Here is a 15366-nt window from a genome sequence, read left to right on the forward strand (position 1 = left end):
TGAACAGGTTGACAACTCTTGGAGTACGACCTGGTGCTGAACCTGTCTCTGATTCTTGGAAACAAGAGGCACTGGCTAATGCCCACTTGGATGTGGGGATGCATCCACCTCCTCCCCTCCATTTTTTGGCTCTTTTTCGGGAATAAGAGAATTGCTAGAGACAATAGCAGGCCTTCAGGCAATGCCAGCATGAATCAGTAAGACAGTTATTACCACCTCATTTTGGCTTAGCTCAGTTTCCAGTCCTCTGGGACTGTTGTTAGATATATCCCAGGAAGATAACTGTTGTGAGGAAAATGGATGAAGTTCAAGGTCAGCCACTGTTTTCCAAGGGGACAGTAACACAAACCAGATGGTGGGTACAGGTTGGAACATTAGACTAACATTCAGGAGACGGAGATGCTACTACTGACCCTTACTGGTTCTGCAACCTTAAGCAAGCCACTCAACCTTTCCAATCCTTGCCAAATGGGCACAATAACACCTGACTCCCCAACTGAACCCTTTCAGTGTTGCATACTGCAAAGAAGATAAAATGACTACTGAGATTGGTAAAAGCTAATTAAAGAGTAGTGGTGAGAGCAAAATGGTGCTGGGATGCCTATCCTAGAAGCTGCCAGAACTAGAGTAATAGTAGAACTCTATTAAGCTGAGACTAGAACAGGAAATTCAGAGAAAAGCTGAAGATTTGGGACTGGATGGAGGCAGGAAGGAAACATGGGGAGGGGATAATAAGAGAAATGAGAAACACAGATGGTGGCACTGCTAGATCTGCCTTTCTTTAGGGTGATATGAGGGTCAGCCACCCAAAGGAAGTGAGACGGGAGGAAGGGTACCATTTTCTCTGTCTGGAGACGAGGGATGTACTGTGGGGGAAGGGAGGCTGCTCGAAGGGAGCCTATGCAGTGAGGACCCACGCATGAACTTAAATTATAGTCATTTAAATCACCAAGTCACAGGAAGTCAGAAGTTTGGTACGAGCTTCAGATCTGAAAGGAAATTGGAATTCCCTTAGCTAATGTAGCAGCAGAAGAAGGTCCAGGAGAGAATTGTGTGGTGATATGGAGGCATGTGCAAGAGCTGCCCACTGTCCCTCCTGAGGAAGACAGCCCAGCGTGGATGCGCTGTGGCTCCGCTCAGAGGCCCTCAGCCATGGGTCATGGGCCCAGCAAAGGCCATGACAAGGAGGAGGGGCTGCCGTGGGCTGGGAATCCACTGGCAGATAACTTTCTTCAGCTCATTTGAGTTCCGTTCACCAGATTCTATGCTAGGCACTGGGACATGAAGATGAATAAGACACAGCCCCTGTCCACCAGGATCTCTCAGACCAAAGGGAAATGGACACCCAACAAATCAATACCAAGAGAGAGTATAGATGCAGCTTGGTGGGGGCCGGGGTCATGCTGTGGATGAGGCTCAAGAACTCACCCGAAGGTCACGTGCAGGCCAAAAAAATCCATAGTGGCTGTGGAGACCAATAACTCATGTGTGGATCTTTAATAAACAGACATTCCCTAAGCTTATTACGAAATCTTCAAACATACACAAAAGTTGAGTGAATATTATATTGAACCCTCACATACCCATCACAGGACTTCAACAACGTGGGCCATCTTGGTTTGCCCACAGCATCCGGCCGCCTACTTCTTTGCTCTTTTCCCTCTCTCCTTCTGGGTTACTTTAGAGTGAGGCCTAAACCTCATATCATTTCATCTAGAGACACTTCAGTACGTTATCTCCAAAAGACAAGCCCTCATGTGCTTGTGCTCTCTCTCTCTCTCTCTCTCTCATCTCTTTCTCCTTCTGTAAACTGAATTTTCACCAAGATTGAGGAGAATCTTTCCCCACAGAAGGGAGATCGGCATTGCTAGCTATGCTAGGCACAAGAGCCAACACAAACAGAAGACCCCCCATGGAGCCAGGAACGCTGAGAGAGCAGGTAGAGTTCGGACAGTAGATGATGAAGCTGGCCTTCAGGTCCAAGGAGGGAACCAGGAAACACGAAGTTGCTGAGGGCAAACAACAGGAAGAAAATGACAGGCAAAACTAGGTCTTGCCAAGGAAAAAGATGTAGAGAACACTTAGAAATAGCTATTTCTGAGATCACTCAAAAAAACATACAGTAAGAGAGGAACAAAGGATGATAAATTATTGGCAGGAAAAACTAAAATCAATTTATCCAACAAACACTTGCCAGGTTTCTCCTGTGTGATAGGCTTCGTTTAGATAGATGCCAAGTCAAGCAATATACGCCTGGCATTTGACATGTCGTGTTTTATCTGTTTTATTTTATTCATTCATTCATTCATTCATTTTGAGACAGGGTCTTACTCGGTCGTCCAGGCTGGTGTGCAGTGGCGCAATCATGGCTCACTGTAGCCTCAATCTCCCTGCTTCAGATGATTCTCCCAAGCTGCTGGGACCACAGGTGTACGCCACCACGTCCATGCCTGGCTAATTTTTTATTTCCTGTAGAGACAGCGTTTCCCCGTATTGGGCAGGCTGGTCTCAAACTCCTAGGCTCAAGCGATCCTCCCACCTCGGCCTCCAAAAGTGCTGGATTACAGGCATGAGCCACTGCACCTGACCTGAGCTGTGTTTTGTTTTAAAGAACGTCTAGATGTCAGCTGGTGTCACCACCCCTTTCAGAATAAGATTGGCTCAAATTCCCATATTGTCCCCAGTGGATATTTAAAGCCCTCTCCAAGATGTGTGTAAATTCCCAGGAGGGTTACACTGGTATGGTTACCTCTGATTTTCAGTGAATTCGTTCATTGCTTGCTGTCCCTGTGCCCTCACTACCCTGATCCGGACCCAGCTCTTTTCCATGATTTCCCTAAAAGTCTTCTTCAGTGGGTGGCAACATTTACTAAAGACTTGGTAGAGCATTTACATCGTGGTAACCAGACGACATCCAGTAGAACGTCTGCTACCCTCATTCTGTTTGTGGGTCCTTCCACCCACTTCCCACTGCCACCCCCGCTGCACCCCACCCCAGGACTTCGTTCACTGCTCATGTCACCTGGGGCAGCCTCCATCTTGTTGGAAGTGTTCCCCTCTCCCACTCTCCCTTCCCTCACTTTTCTTCCCTTACCCTGTTCAGTTTCAAATCAGCAATTCAGCTACTTCTCTGGTTGTTGGACTCCTGGAAAACCATGTCACTTACCCCAAAATAGTCTCCTCACACTCAAACAGCTCTGACACCAACTGTCAGGATGTCAACATTTTTGTCCAAATATGATAGAACAGATGAACAATGAATTCATTAGAACAAATGAAGTGATAGACAACCGGAGGCAAGAGAAATGAGAAGCCAAAGGAAAAGGAAGAGAAGTTTCAATAAAATCTTGAAGGCCTGAAAGAAATACACGCACAAAATTAGGGCAAGCGGAGCTTCCACTAAAAAATATATAAGACAGAATTTTAAACATGGTTTTCCATACAGTATTTCATGGAATTGTCACAAGAATTCTGAAAGATGATAGCTATTATTATCGTATTATACCGATGGGGAAAATGAGCCTCTGGGAAATTAAGAGATTCCTTAATGTCTTATAGTTTGTTAAGTAGAGAAATTTATCTGGGGCTCTCTTAATCCCAAATCTAGAGCTGTCTCTGCTACCCCATAAGAAAATAGGTTGGAGCTGAAGCTTAGAAGTCTCCAAACAGAGAGGATCGAGATGTAATTTTGACTTAGGAAATAGAGATGAATTTGAAGAGAGAATTCTGTGTGTGAAAGAACTGATGTGGGATTCACCGAATACCTCAATAGGGCAAGAGCCACACAAACACAGCTTCTCAGATTTTTCTTTGAAAGGTGCTATGGTTTGAATGTCTGTTTCCTCCAAAGCTCATGTGGAAATGTAACCTCCAATGTGGCAGCGTTGAGAGGTGGGGCCTTTGAGAGGTGATTGGGTCAAGAGGGCTCTGCCCTCCTGCATGGATTAATGTGTTCGGGGATTAATGGATTAATCGGTTATCATGGGAGTGGGCCTGGTGGCTTTATAAGGAGAAGAAGGGAGGCCTGGCTTAGCATGCTCAGCCCCCTCCCCATGTGTGATGCTCTGCACCATCTCGGGACTCTTCAGAGAACCTCCACCAAAAAGAAAGGGCCCCCAGATGTGGCTTCTCAACCTTGGATTTCTCAGCCTCCATAACTGTAAGATATACATTTCTTCTCTTTATAAATTACCCAGTTTCTGGTATTCTGTTGTAAGCAATAGAAAACAGACTAAGACAGATATAATGTGAAAGCTTGAAAGATCATGGAAGTGAACTGGGTTTGGAGAAAAGATCAAATGTACAGGATGAGCCTTCAAAAGACAAATGAAAGATAAAAGGAAACTTTGCACAGGACACCTCTCTTGTGTACAGCAAAAGATATAAGGCTGGGGAACATGTCAAGTGAGGCTTGGGAAAAGAGCTAGGGTAGGGGAAAGATGACCTTGCACTGAAGTATTCATTATCAGACTGTAAGATGTAGTAACAGACATCTGAATGTTTTCTACAATGGCTTTGCAAATAAGTCTAAATCATTGCAGAAGCATGTTTTGAATGACCTGGATGCCTACTTTATGAGCAAGTGTGTTACAGGACCTCTGGCCCAAGTTCACACTGGGATTTTTAACCCATCAACAGTGCCAGTACTCTATCTCAGAGACCTATGAGAAAAGAAGGGAGGAGGACTTACAGAAATGTTCCTCATGAGCAAAATTTCATGGTAGTGTGAAAACAGACAAATGAGAGAACTGAGTCATTGTAAGCTTGCTAAAGTTATGAAACTAGCCAGAATCATATCTATATTAGAACAGCCATTGATCATAAATAAAATAATTTAGGTCAACACAGTGGATGCAGAGGAATTTTTTTTTTCTTTTTTAAAAGATCTATCAGTTATTCAAGTTAAAGAACCATTCAAGTGGAGACAGGAATATTCATTTAGCTGCCCATGCTAGCCATTTGAATATGGCAGGATTGAAAGGATCATAAGCAAAAACGCTAGAGGTCATAAAACGTAAAGTGCAGGATTTTGTCATCTCTGTGTACACGATGAAGAGATTGAAATTAATTTCTAAAAACATAGGAAATTGGGTAGAAGTGAAGAAGAACAGAAGCCCTGCTCCCCTTTAAAGATTTCAGAAAAATGAAACATTTTCTTTAACAAATAAAGAGAGTTTTCCAAAGGAGTATAGCCAGAGGCTTTTAAGGACAAAATAGATATTGCTGCAGAAGTGTTTAAGAGACAGCACAGTTAAATAAAATGGAGGTGAAGACGCTGGAGCAGAAATAGCGAAATTGAAGACCAGATGAAACAGAATGGGGAGGATGAGAGCAGAAAGGTCAGGCAAGAACAAAAACACTCTCGCCAGAAACCTGAGGTCTGGGAGACGAGTGAGGACTGTCACAAGATTAAAATGGACAGAATAAGAGGCACCAGAAGAGAACCTTGAGATAATGGAAAGGTTTAACCAAACGTATCAAGTGCAAAGAAAGATTGAGTGGCCAGCTCGGCTGTGGGCTGACGAAGAAACAAGCAATCTGACAGCGGACATCGTGGGTCAAGTGGCTCTAAGTGAGCGGATTTTGAGGAAGGAAGCACCCCGGGTCTGGCAGGTGCCCTGCGTAGTTCTATCAGGTGTTTAAGAACTGAGCAAAGCACTGTTTCCCATGACAGACACTTGAGAGGAAGGTGGAGTGTCCTGTATAGTAAAAACAAGGAGCTGGTGATATTTCCAAAAAAAACAGAAGGTGGATGCTGGGAACTAGAGGTCAGTATCTTTACAAACTTGTAGTAGGAGACTTTGTAGCAGAATGCTAGACAAAGATTTTTTTAAAAAGTTGTCTGGACTAGTGTGAAATGACAAACATGTCAGGGGCTTAGCAGGGATAATCAACAGTGGGGGTGGGAGAGGGGGATGGTCCCTGACCACACAAGCATTTGTAAAAAAAAAAAAAGGAAAAAGAAAAAAGCCTTTTTGCTGTGTCTCCAAGGACTAGTCATTTGGCCTCCCTTTTCCAATTCCTGAAACACACCAAAGGGGCTGAAGTTGCACACATCAGTCTATTTTTATCAGGCAAGAAGGAAGGCCCAATACTGCCATATCTTTTTGTTCTTTTCGAAAGCAATCTGAAATATAGGTTTTGTGTGAAATCTTCTGAATTTGATACGTTGGCTCAACTTTCTTATGTTTATTTATTTATTTATCTTTTTTTTTTTTTTTTTTTTTTTTTTTTTTTTTTTTTTTTTTTTTTTTGAGATGGAGTCTCACCCTGTTGCCCAGGCTGGAATGCAGTGGTGCGATCTCACTGCAAGCTCCGCCTCCCGGGTTCAAGCGATTCTCCTGCCTCAGCCTCCTGAGTACCTGGGACTACAGGCACGTGCTACCACGCCTGGCTAATTTTTTGTATTTTTAGTAGAGACAGCATTTCACCGTGTTTTCCTGACCTTGCAATCCGCCCGCCTCAGCCTCCCAAAGTGCTGGGATTACAGGCGTGAGCCACCGCACCCGGTCTTTGACGTTTATTTTTACCATACACTGTGCAGAGAAACAGTTGAGTTTACCTGTTCAATTTGGCCAATGGGCCACCGTTTCGTGTATACCGGGATTTTCACACCCAGCCTTCACAACCGTCCTATGTTCCTGATGACCTGAGGGATGCAAGGGCAGGGCTTGCCTCTCTTGCAGGGGGGATGCAAGGAAATAGTTGATAACCTTAGAGTTTGGCAAGAAGTAGGATGTGAAGATGAAAAGGAAATGGCCCACTTTAAGCAGAGCCCGGTTTTAGTTTCCGCAGGTGGTAGCATTCAGGCAGTTACTGAAGGTTTACATCAGCACTGACAAAATAATACACAAGGTCATAAAAATAAAAATAAAAAACAGAGAAATCTGATAATACGGATGGTATGGATGGATGAAGAGGCTAGGCCCGTGAGGATGTCTGCTTCAAGGTTTGGAGGGTGTAGAATAATAGCTATCATTTACTGAGAATTTACTGTGTGCCAGAGGCTGTCCATTATATTTAATCTCTAATATTTACAACAACCCCTTTTACAAATGCTGAAGGATTATTCAGAGGAGTTAAGGCATACAACACCCAGGTCTCTGGCCCTTCATGCTTTCTTCTTTAACTGGAAATCTTTCCATTACTTTTTTTTGGCCAAAATATTCATCGCAACACTATTCATGTGTTTAAAAAGCCAACAAATAGTCAAATAATTCCACTCCTAGATATAGAACCAGGAAATAAAAGACATATCCACACAAAAATTTGTACACAAATGTCACAGCAGCTTTATTCATAATAGCCAAAAATTAAAAACAACTCAGATGTCCATCAACTGACAAACAGGTAAAAAAGATGCAGTATCTCTATACCCTGGCATATTACTTGACAATAAAAAGGAATGAAGTGCTGATTCATGCTACAACATGAATCAATCTTGAAAACATTACGCTAAGTGAAAGAAGCCAGTCACAAAAGACCACATATTGTTCCGTTTACATAAAATGTCCAGAATAGGCAAAACTATACAAGTAGTGAGTAGAAGTGGTTGCCTAAGACCGAGGGACAGGGAGAGTTGGAGGTTGCATTTTTAACCCTAAATATTAATAGTATAGGGTTTCTTTGAAGGATACTGAAGATGTTCTCAGATTGATTATACTGATGGTGGCACAACTCTGAAAATACTAAAAACCATTGAATTATACACTTAAATAAGTGAAATTGTATGATACATCAATTATCTCAATAGAATTGTTACAAAAAAAAAAGATATAAAGAGAATATTGGTTTTGAAATATCTGTTCCATGTCATGAAACACAAATTATTACCTAATAAAGGTTGGCACCAATTTTATATTCTAACTTCTTTGCCAACCCAAACTGTAGTCCAATCCCCAGGCTTGTGGCCCTCAATATTGGGGCTTGGCTACACCTCGGGCCTTAGACTATCCAGGGCATAAGCATTTTGTGTGTGTGTGAAACAGGGTCTCACTCTGTCATCCAGGCTGGAGTGCAGTGGTGCAATCACAGCTCACTGCAGCCTCCACCTCCTGGGCTCAAGTGATCCTCCCACCTCAGCCTCCAAAATAGCTGGGGACTACAGGTGTGAGCCATCGCACCCAGCTAATTTTTTAATTTTTTGTAGAGACAAGGTCTCCCCATGTTGTCCAGGCTGACCTTGAATTCCTGGGCTCAAGTGCTCCTCCTGTCTCAGCCTCCCAAATTGCTGGCATTACAGGCATGAACCACTGTGCCTGGCCCTCACATAAGAATTTCACATACAGTATCTCATTTACTTCCATGACAGCCCCACAAGAAGGGTATTATTATCATTCCCATGGGAAGGATGAGGAAATGCTTAGTGAGACTGCATCATTTACTAAGCAATGAGGTTGATATGTGGCAGAGTCAGGGTGCAAAACCAGACAGCTGGATGTCACAGCCTGGACTTTCCACGCAAAATCCCACATGTTCATATGCTGTTGGTGGGATTATAAATTGGTACATATTAACTTTCTGGAGGGTAATTTGACAGGGTGTGTCAAAAGTTATTTGAAAACCCATACTTTTTAACCCAGCTACTCTACTTCTAAAAATTTTCTATAAAAATTATTGGACAAGTAAATAAAGATATATATGCAAATATAAGGATGTTCATCAAGGTATTGTGTATATATATAGCAATAGCCAATTTTAAAAACTTTTTAAAAGAAAAATTCGTATTTCTGTCCACAAAGGAATGGCTAAATTATAGCCCAGCACATCCCTCTGGCAGTGTAGCTGAGCTCAGGAAAGGTATGTTCTGTGCATTAGCATCTGGGGGAGCAGGAGGGGTCAGGAGAATAGGAAGGAAGAACCCTTCACCAAACCAGGTCACAAGGCCCAGCCTGGGCTGATGTGTGTGTCACACTCTTGGAAAGGTCACCTCCTCACCACCATCCCAGTCTCCACCAGGATTGTACAGCAGTGTCTATTAATGACAGAACCATTCTTCAATGTCATTTACCCAAAACATATCATTTAGCATTAATCTATTCATAGAATGTTTCTGAAATATTTTTAAGCTAGTTTTAGGGGCCGGGTGAGGTGACTCATGCCTGTAATCCTAGCACTTTGGGAGGCCAAGGAGGGTGGATTGCCTGAGTTCAGGAGTTTGAGACCAGCCTGAGCAACATGGTGAAACCCCGTCTCTACTAAAATACAAAAAAGAAATTAGCTGGGTATGGCGGCATGTGCCTGTAGTCCCAGCTACTTGGGAGTCTGAGGCGGGAGAATTGCTTGAACCCGGGAGATGGAGGTTGCACTGAGCCAAGAATGCACCACTGCACTCCAGCCTGAGCAACAGAGCAAGACTCCATCTCCAAAAATAAAAATAAAAATAAACTGGTTTGGGGGCTGCAAAATACTATCTCATAGTAGTTAAAGCAGCCACGTAAGACTCTGGGTCTTCGCCAGAGCCACAGGGACTCTGTGGAAAGGAAAGCCCCCTTTCCTTCCTTAGACCTTCCATGCTTACCTCCACCTCCATATTTCTCCTCTTTCTCCAACAGGAACAAGCTCAGCTGGGAGTGAGCAATGAAAGGCAGGTCCAGCCCTTTCACCATGGCTGCAGTTGGAAGCAAACAAGTGAATTTGACACAAGGTGATATATATATATATATAGAGAGAGAGAGAGTTTTGTTTTGTTTTGTTTTGTTTTTTTGTTTTGAGACACAGTCTTGCTCTGTCACCCAGGCTGGAGTGCAGTGGCACAATCTCAGCTCACTGCAACCTCCAACTCCCGTGTTCAAGCGATTCTTCTGCCTCAGCCTCCCAAGTAGCTGGGACTACAGGCACGCACCACCATGCCTGGCTAATTTTTGTATTTTTAGTAGAGACGGGGTTTCACCATGTTGGCCAGGCTGATCTCAAACTCCTGACCTCAAACGATTTACCCGCCTTGGCCTCCCAAAGTGCTGGGATTACAGGCGTGAGCCACTGCGCCCAGCCTATATATTTTTAATTACTTTTAAACAAGGTGTAGTTGAGGAATCTTCTTCCAACTTCATGACTGAACTATAATGGGAGACTGTGCAACCTTTTTATTAGGACTTAAGGGAAGCTGCAGACTTTTAGAAATTAATGGCTTGATTTTACCAAAAGGAAGATGAAAAAACTCTCTAGAGACTGATGGATGGATGCCATTAAGAGTGTTTGATGAGCTCCACAGTGACACACCCAATTCACTTCCTCACCTATAACAGTAGATTGCCCAATGGCCATTTTGTACAATATAAAAGTTCAGATTGATCTTCTGTTTAGGAAACATTTGTTTCCACAAAAAAACTCTTGTTCGTATTGCATCACCATAAATTCATGAAGTGGGTAATTGTGCAATGGTTACATTTTTAGAAAATACATACTGAAACATTTAGATGTAGAGGATCCAGAACCTCAGATGGTTCAGATACAGTATGAGAGAGAGAGAGAGAGAGAGAGAGAGAGAGAGAGAGGAAGCGCATGTGGGATAAAATGTTGATGACAGGGAATCTGGTTAAGGGGCATATAAATCTTTCTTTTTTTTTTTTGGAGACAGGGTCTCACTCTCATTGCGCAGGCTGGCAGCTCACTGCAGCCTTGACCTGCCAGGCTCAAGCAGTCCTCCCACCTCAGCCTCCAGAGTAGCTGGGAACACCAGTGTGCATCACCACATCAAGCTAATTTTTATATTTTTCATAGAAATGGGATCTTGCCATGTTGGCAAGGCTGGTCTTGAGCTCCTGGGCTCAAGTGAGCCATCTGTCTAGGCTCCCAAAGTGCTGGGATTACAGTTGTAAGCCATTGCACCCAGAGGGCATAGAGATCTTTGTGCTATTTTTATTTTTGTAATATTTTTAAAATTTTGAAATCATGTTTACTATTTGGGTGACAGAATGGACTATTTGGGCTTTCAACAGAAGCCCAAACCTCAACATTACGCAATATATCCATGTAATAAACCTGCGCATGTACCCCAAATCTAAAATTTATTTATTTATTTGTTTAATTTATGTGTTTATTTTGAGATGGAGTCTCGCTCTATTGCCCAGGCTGGAGTGCAGTGGCATGAACACAGCTCACTGTAACCTCGAACTCCTGGGCTCAAGTGATCCTCCCACCTCAGCCTCCCAAAGTGCTGGGATTACAGGCATGAGCCACCATGTTCAACTTAAATTTTTTTTTTTTAAGGAAAAAAATAAAATAAAACTTGCCATCATGTCTAAATCAAGTGCTAAACATTAAAAAAGATTCTCTAAGCCAAAAGCTAAGAATATATTGATGCTTCTCAAATGGTAACAAGGCACCCTGAGGATATTAATGTAATGCCTACATCTGACTTTTTTTATAGTTATTTTAAATAGAAAATACACTTAGATGAGTGAAAACTCTGAACACTATGAAAAGGTAGGTACTGAGAACTGTCATTCCTTCCTATCCCCATCAACTCCATTGCTCTCACACTCTACAGGTAACCATATTTATTCATTTCTGGTTTCTCTTTCCAGTGACTACTTATGCAAATACAAACAAATATGAATATATATTATTCCCCTCCCTCCTTTATACGCAAAATGAGGCATGCTGTACACACCCTTCTGTGCTTTGGTTTGGTCACCTAGCAGTATATCCCTTTAGGATGTCATCCCTGCCTGTAGAAAGGTGAACATAATCGCTGCTTCTATTTATTCACACAGAGAGTATGCCCAAGCCTGATACCTGGCTCTGGATTAAATGAACTGTGCTTTGCATTTGTACTTCACAGCTGGCTAGAAAAGTCAACTCCTACAGTTGTCAAAGGTCAAGTTCAGAATGTCTAGACACTTTCTTAAATATTCCGACTCGTTTTGAACTTCAAGGAAAAATGATACTTCAAATATTTTTCTTGAAAGAACACGGAGAAGATGGGCTGGCCACAGAGTTTACTTACATTTTCATGATTCCTTTTTTAAATGCCTCACTCGGGGAATTTTCAGACAATTTTTGTTTTGTATTCCTGCCCTTTGTTATACATGGCTGCAACCCAGAACTGTCAGAGGAGATTAAGTTTATAAGAGAAGAGTTTCTAAATTTTTGAAATATTATGACTAAGTGAAATCATTTTTTTTTTCTATCTGCAATGCAGTTTAGCTCAGCTCAACAGACATTTACTGGGCCTTGTGCAAACCACTGAGCTTTAATAGATGAATGAGACATTGCTCCTGGCCTCAGATGAACACAAATAATTTCTCTTTAATATGGAAACTGCTATGGTACACAAGCAGGCACAGGCTGCTACAGGAGGACAAAAGAAGAGTGCTGAGCCCTGCCTCATTAGAGAAAATGAGCTAAGTCATGAAGACCAGTAAAAGCTGAACAGAAAAAGAAGGGCAGGAGCAGCAGAAGCAAAGGTCGTGAAATTTCATGAACACGCAAAGGTAACTACTATAGGTGGGAAAGTAACAAACCATTTGAGCATCATTAGAGTCCACAGCAGGAGACATGGCTGCAAAAGGGAGAGCCTTGTATGGCCTGCCAGGGAGTTTGGGCTTGAATCTAAGCAGTGGTTAAAAAAAGGACCTTGGTCAGGTTTCCTTTCAGAAGGCTCATCTTGGCTTTGATATGGAGGATGAATGTGGGAAGGGATAAATCTATAGGCAGAGAGACATAGAGGCCAAAAGGAGGAAGCGTAATTGAGAAAGGTTTGGGCAGCAGACACTGCAGGGCTTGATGATTGCTGGTCTGTGTGTGGGAGGAGTCCAGGAGGATCGTTGGTCCTGACTCATGTGACTCAGAGAATGATGGGGCCATTTATTTATTTATTTATTTATTTATTTATTTATTTATTTAAGATGGAGTCTTGCTTTGTCACCCAGGCTGGAGTGCAATGGTGCAATCTCGGCTCACTGCAACCTCTGCCTCCCAGGTTCAAGCGATTCTCCTGCCTCAGCCACCCGAGTAGCTGGGATTACAGGCGCGCGCCACCACGCCCAGCTAATTTTTGTATTTTCAGTAGAGGCGGGGTTTCACCATTTGACCAGGCTGGTCTCGAATTCCTGACCTCAGGTGATCCACCCACCTCAGCCTCCCAATATGCTGGGATTACAGGCGTGAGCCACCACACCCGGCTGATGGGGCCATTAAAGGAATCAGGGAAACACAGCAAGAGGGAAAGGATGATGGGTTCTGTTTGAGTCCTGTTGACTGTGAGCGTAGCAGGCAGATGCAGCTATGAATCCGATGATCAGAGGAGAGTTCTGGTATGAAAAATACATATTCAAGCATTATATTGGTTTCCTGAGACTGCTGTAACAAATTACCACAAATTTAGTAGCTTAAAACAACATAAATTTATTCTCTTATGATTCTGGAGGTAAGAAGTCTAAAATTAGTCTCACTGAGCTAAAGTCAAGGTGTCAGCAGGGCTGGTTCCTTCTGGAGGCTCTAGGGGAGAATCCTTTTCCTTGCCTTTGCTCCGAGAGACTGCCTGCATTCCTCAGTTTCTGGTCCTTAATCCATCTTCAAAGCCAAGAGTGCAGCGTCTTGCTTCTGTTGTCGCATAGCTTTCTTCTGTAGTCAGGCCTCCCTCTGCCTCCCTTCTATCAGGACACGTCTGATTACATTGCACAGATAATCCAGGATAATATTCCCATCTCAAGATCACAACTGCGCATTTTGCTCGATAACGTATTATTCACAGGTTCCAGAGATTAAGACCTGGGCATCTTTGGAAGCCATTATTCAACCTACTATGTGTTGATAGCATAAAGTTACTGAGAGTAGATACAACTGATAAGGTGAACATGTATGGAGAGAAAAGCATGAGATCAAGACCAGAATACTGGAAATACCAAAGTTAGAAGAGTGAGCACTGGACTAGGCATGGTGGCTCATGCCCGTAACCCCAGCACTTTGGGAGGCCGAGGTGGTGGATCTCTTGAGCCCAGGAGTTTGAGAGCAGCCTGGGCAACACAGTGATACCCTGTGCCTACAAAGAAAATTAGATGGGCATGGTGGCATGTGCCTGTAGTCCCAGCTACTTGGAAGGCTGAGGTGGGAGGATCACTTAAACCCAAGTGGTTGAAGCTGCAGTGAGCCAAGATCATGCCACTACCCTCCAGTCAGGGAAACAGAACAAGACCCTGTCTCAAAAACTAATAATAATTGACTGGGTGTGGCGGCTTACGCCTGTAGTCCCAGCACTTTGGGACACCAAGGTGGGTGGATCACTTGAGTTCAGGAGTTCAAAACCAGCCTGGCCAACATGGTGAAACCCTGTCTCTACTAAAAATACAAAAAATTAGCCAGGCCTGGTGGCACATGCTTGTAATCCCAGTTACTTGGGAGGCTGAGGCAGGAGAATTGCTTGGACCTGGGAGGCAGAGATTGCAGTGAGTTGAGATGGCGCCATTGCACTCCAGCCTAGGTGACAAAAGCGAAACTCCATCTCAAATAATAATACTAATTTTTTTTAAGGCGTGACCATTGGAAGAAGGAACCCAAAGAAGATGGAGAAGGAAGGCTGACCAAGGGGAGCACCAGGAAAGAACTGGTGTCATGGAGGCGAAGAATGGAGAGTTACAGGGAGTGGCGGCAGGTGACATTGAGTAAACCACCTAGAGGTTCCTGGGCATCTTTTCCATGGTTGTTTCAGTGAAATGCAAGGGGTAGAAATCAGATGGGTAGTGCTGGGTGCGGTGACTCACGCCTGTCATCCCAGCACTTTGGGAGGTTGAGCCGGGCAGATCACAAGATCAGGCAATTGAGACCATCCTGACTAGCATGGTGAAACCCCGTCTCTACTAAAAATACAAAAAAATTAGCTGGGCGTGGTGGCAGGCACCTGTAGTCCCAGCTACTTGGGAGGCCAAGGCAGGAGAATGGCATGAGCCCAGGAGGCGGAGCTTGCAGTGAGCCTAGATTACACCACTGCACTCCATCCTGGGTGGCAGAGCAAGACTCCGTCTCAAAAAAAAAAGAAAAAAGAAAAAAAGACATCAGATGGCAGCAAATAGCAGTCATGGGCAATAAGGACAGATGGACCACCTTTTCAACAAGCTGGCTAAGAAGAAAAGAAAAGAGGCATGATGGCAACTACAAAGAAATGCAGACTCAACAAAGGAAGCAATTTTGTGTTGTTCTGCTTTGTTTCTAAGAAGACCTGAGTTTGGAGCATACTTGTAGGCTGAAAACAAAGAGCTCATGGATTGGGAGAGGCTAAAGATTTATGTGGAAAAGAGTCACTGAGAGAACAAGGTTCCGAAAGAGGCTGATGGGTAGGAATTCAAAAGCTCAGATCACTGAAATTTAAAATATGCCTATCCTTTGATGCCGTTTCTCAGAATTTATCTTCCAAGAAAAAAATTT

Source organism: Theropithecus gelada, chromosome 12, assembly GCF_003255815.1.
Source record: "Theropithecus gelada isolate Dixy chromosome 12, Tgel_1.0, whole genome shotgun sequence".
NCBI lineage: Eukaryota > Metazoa > Chordata > Mammalia > Primates > Cercopithecidae > Theropithecus > Theropithecus gelada.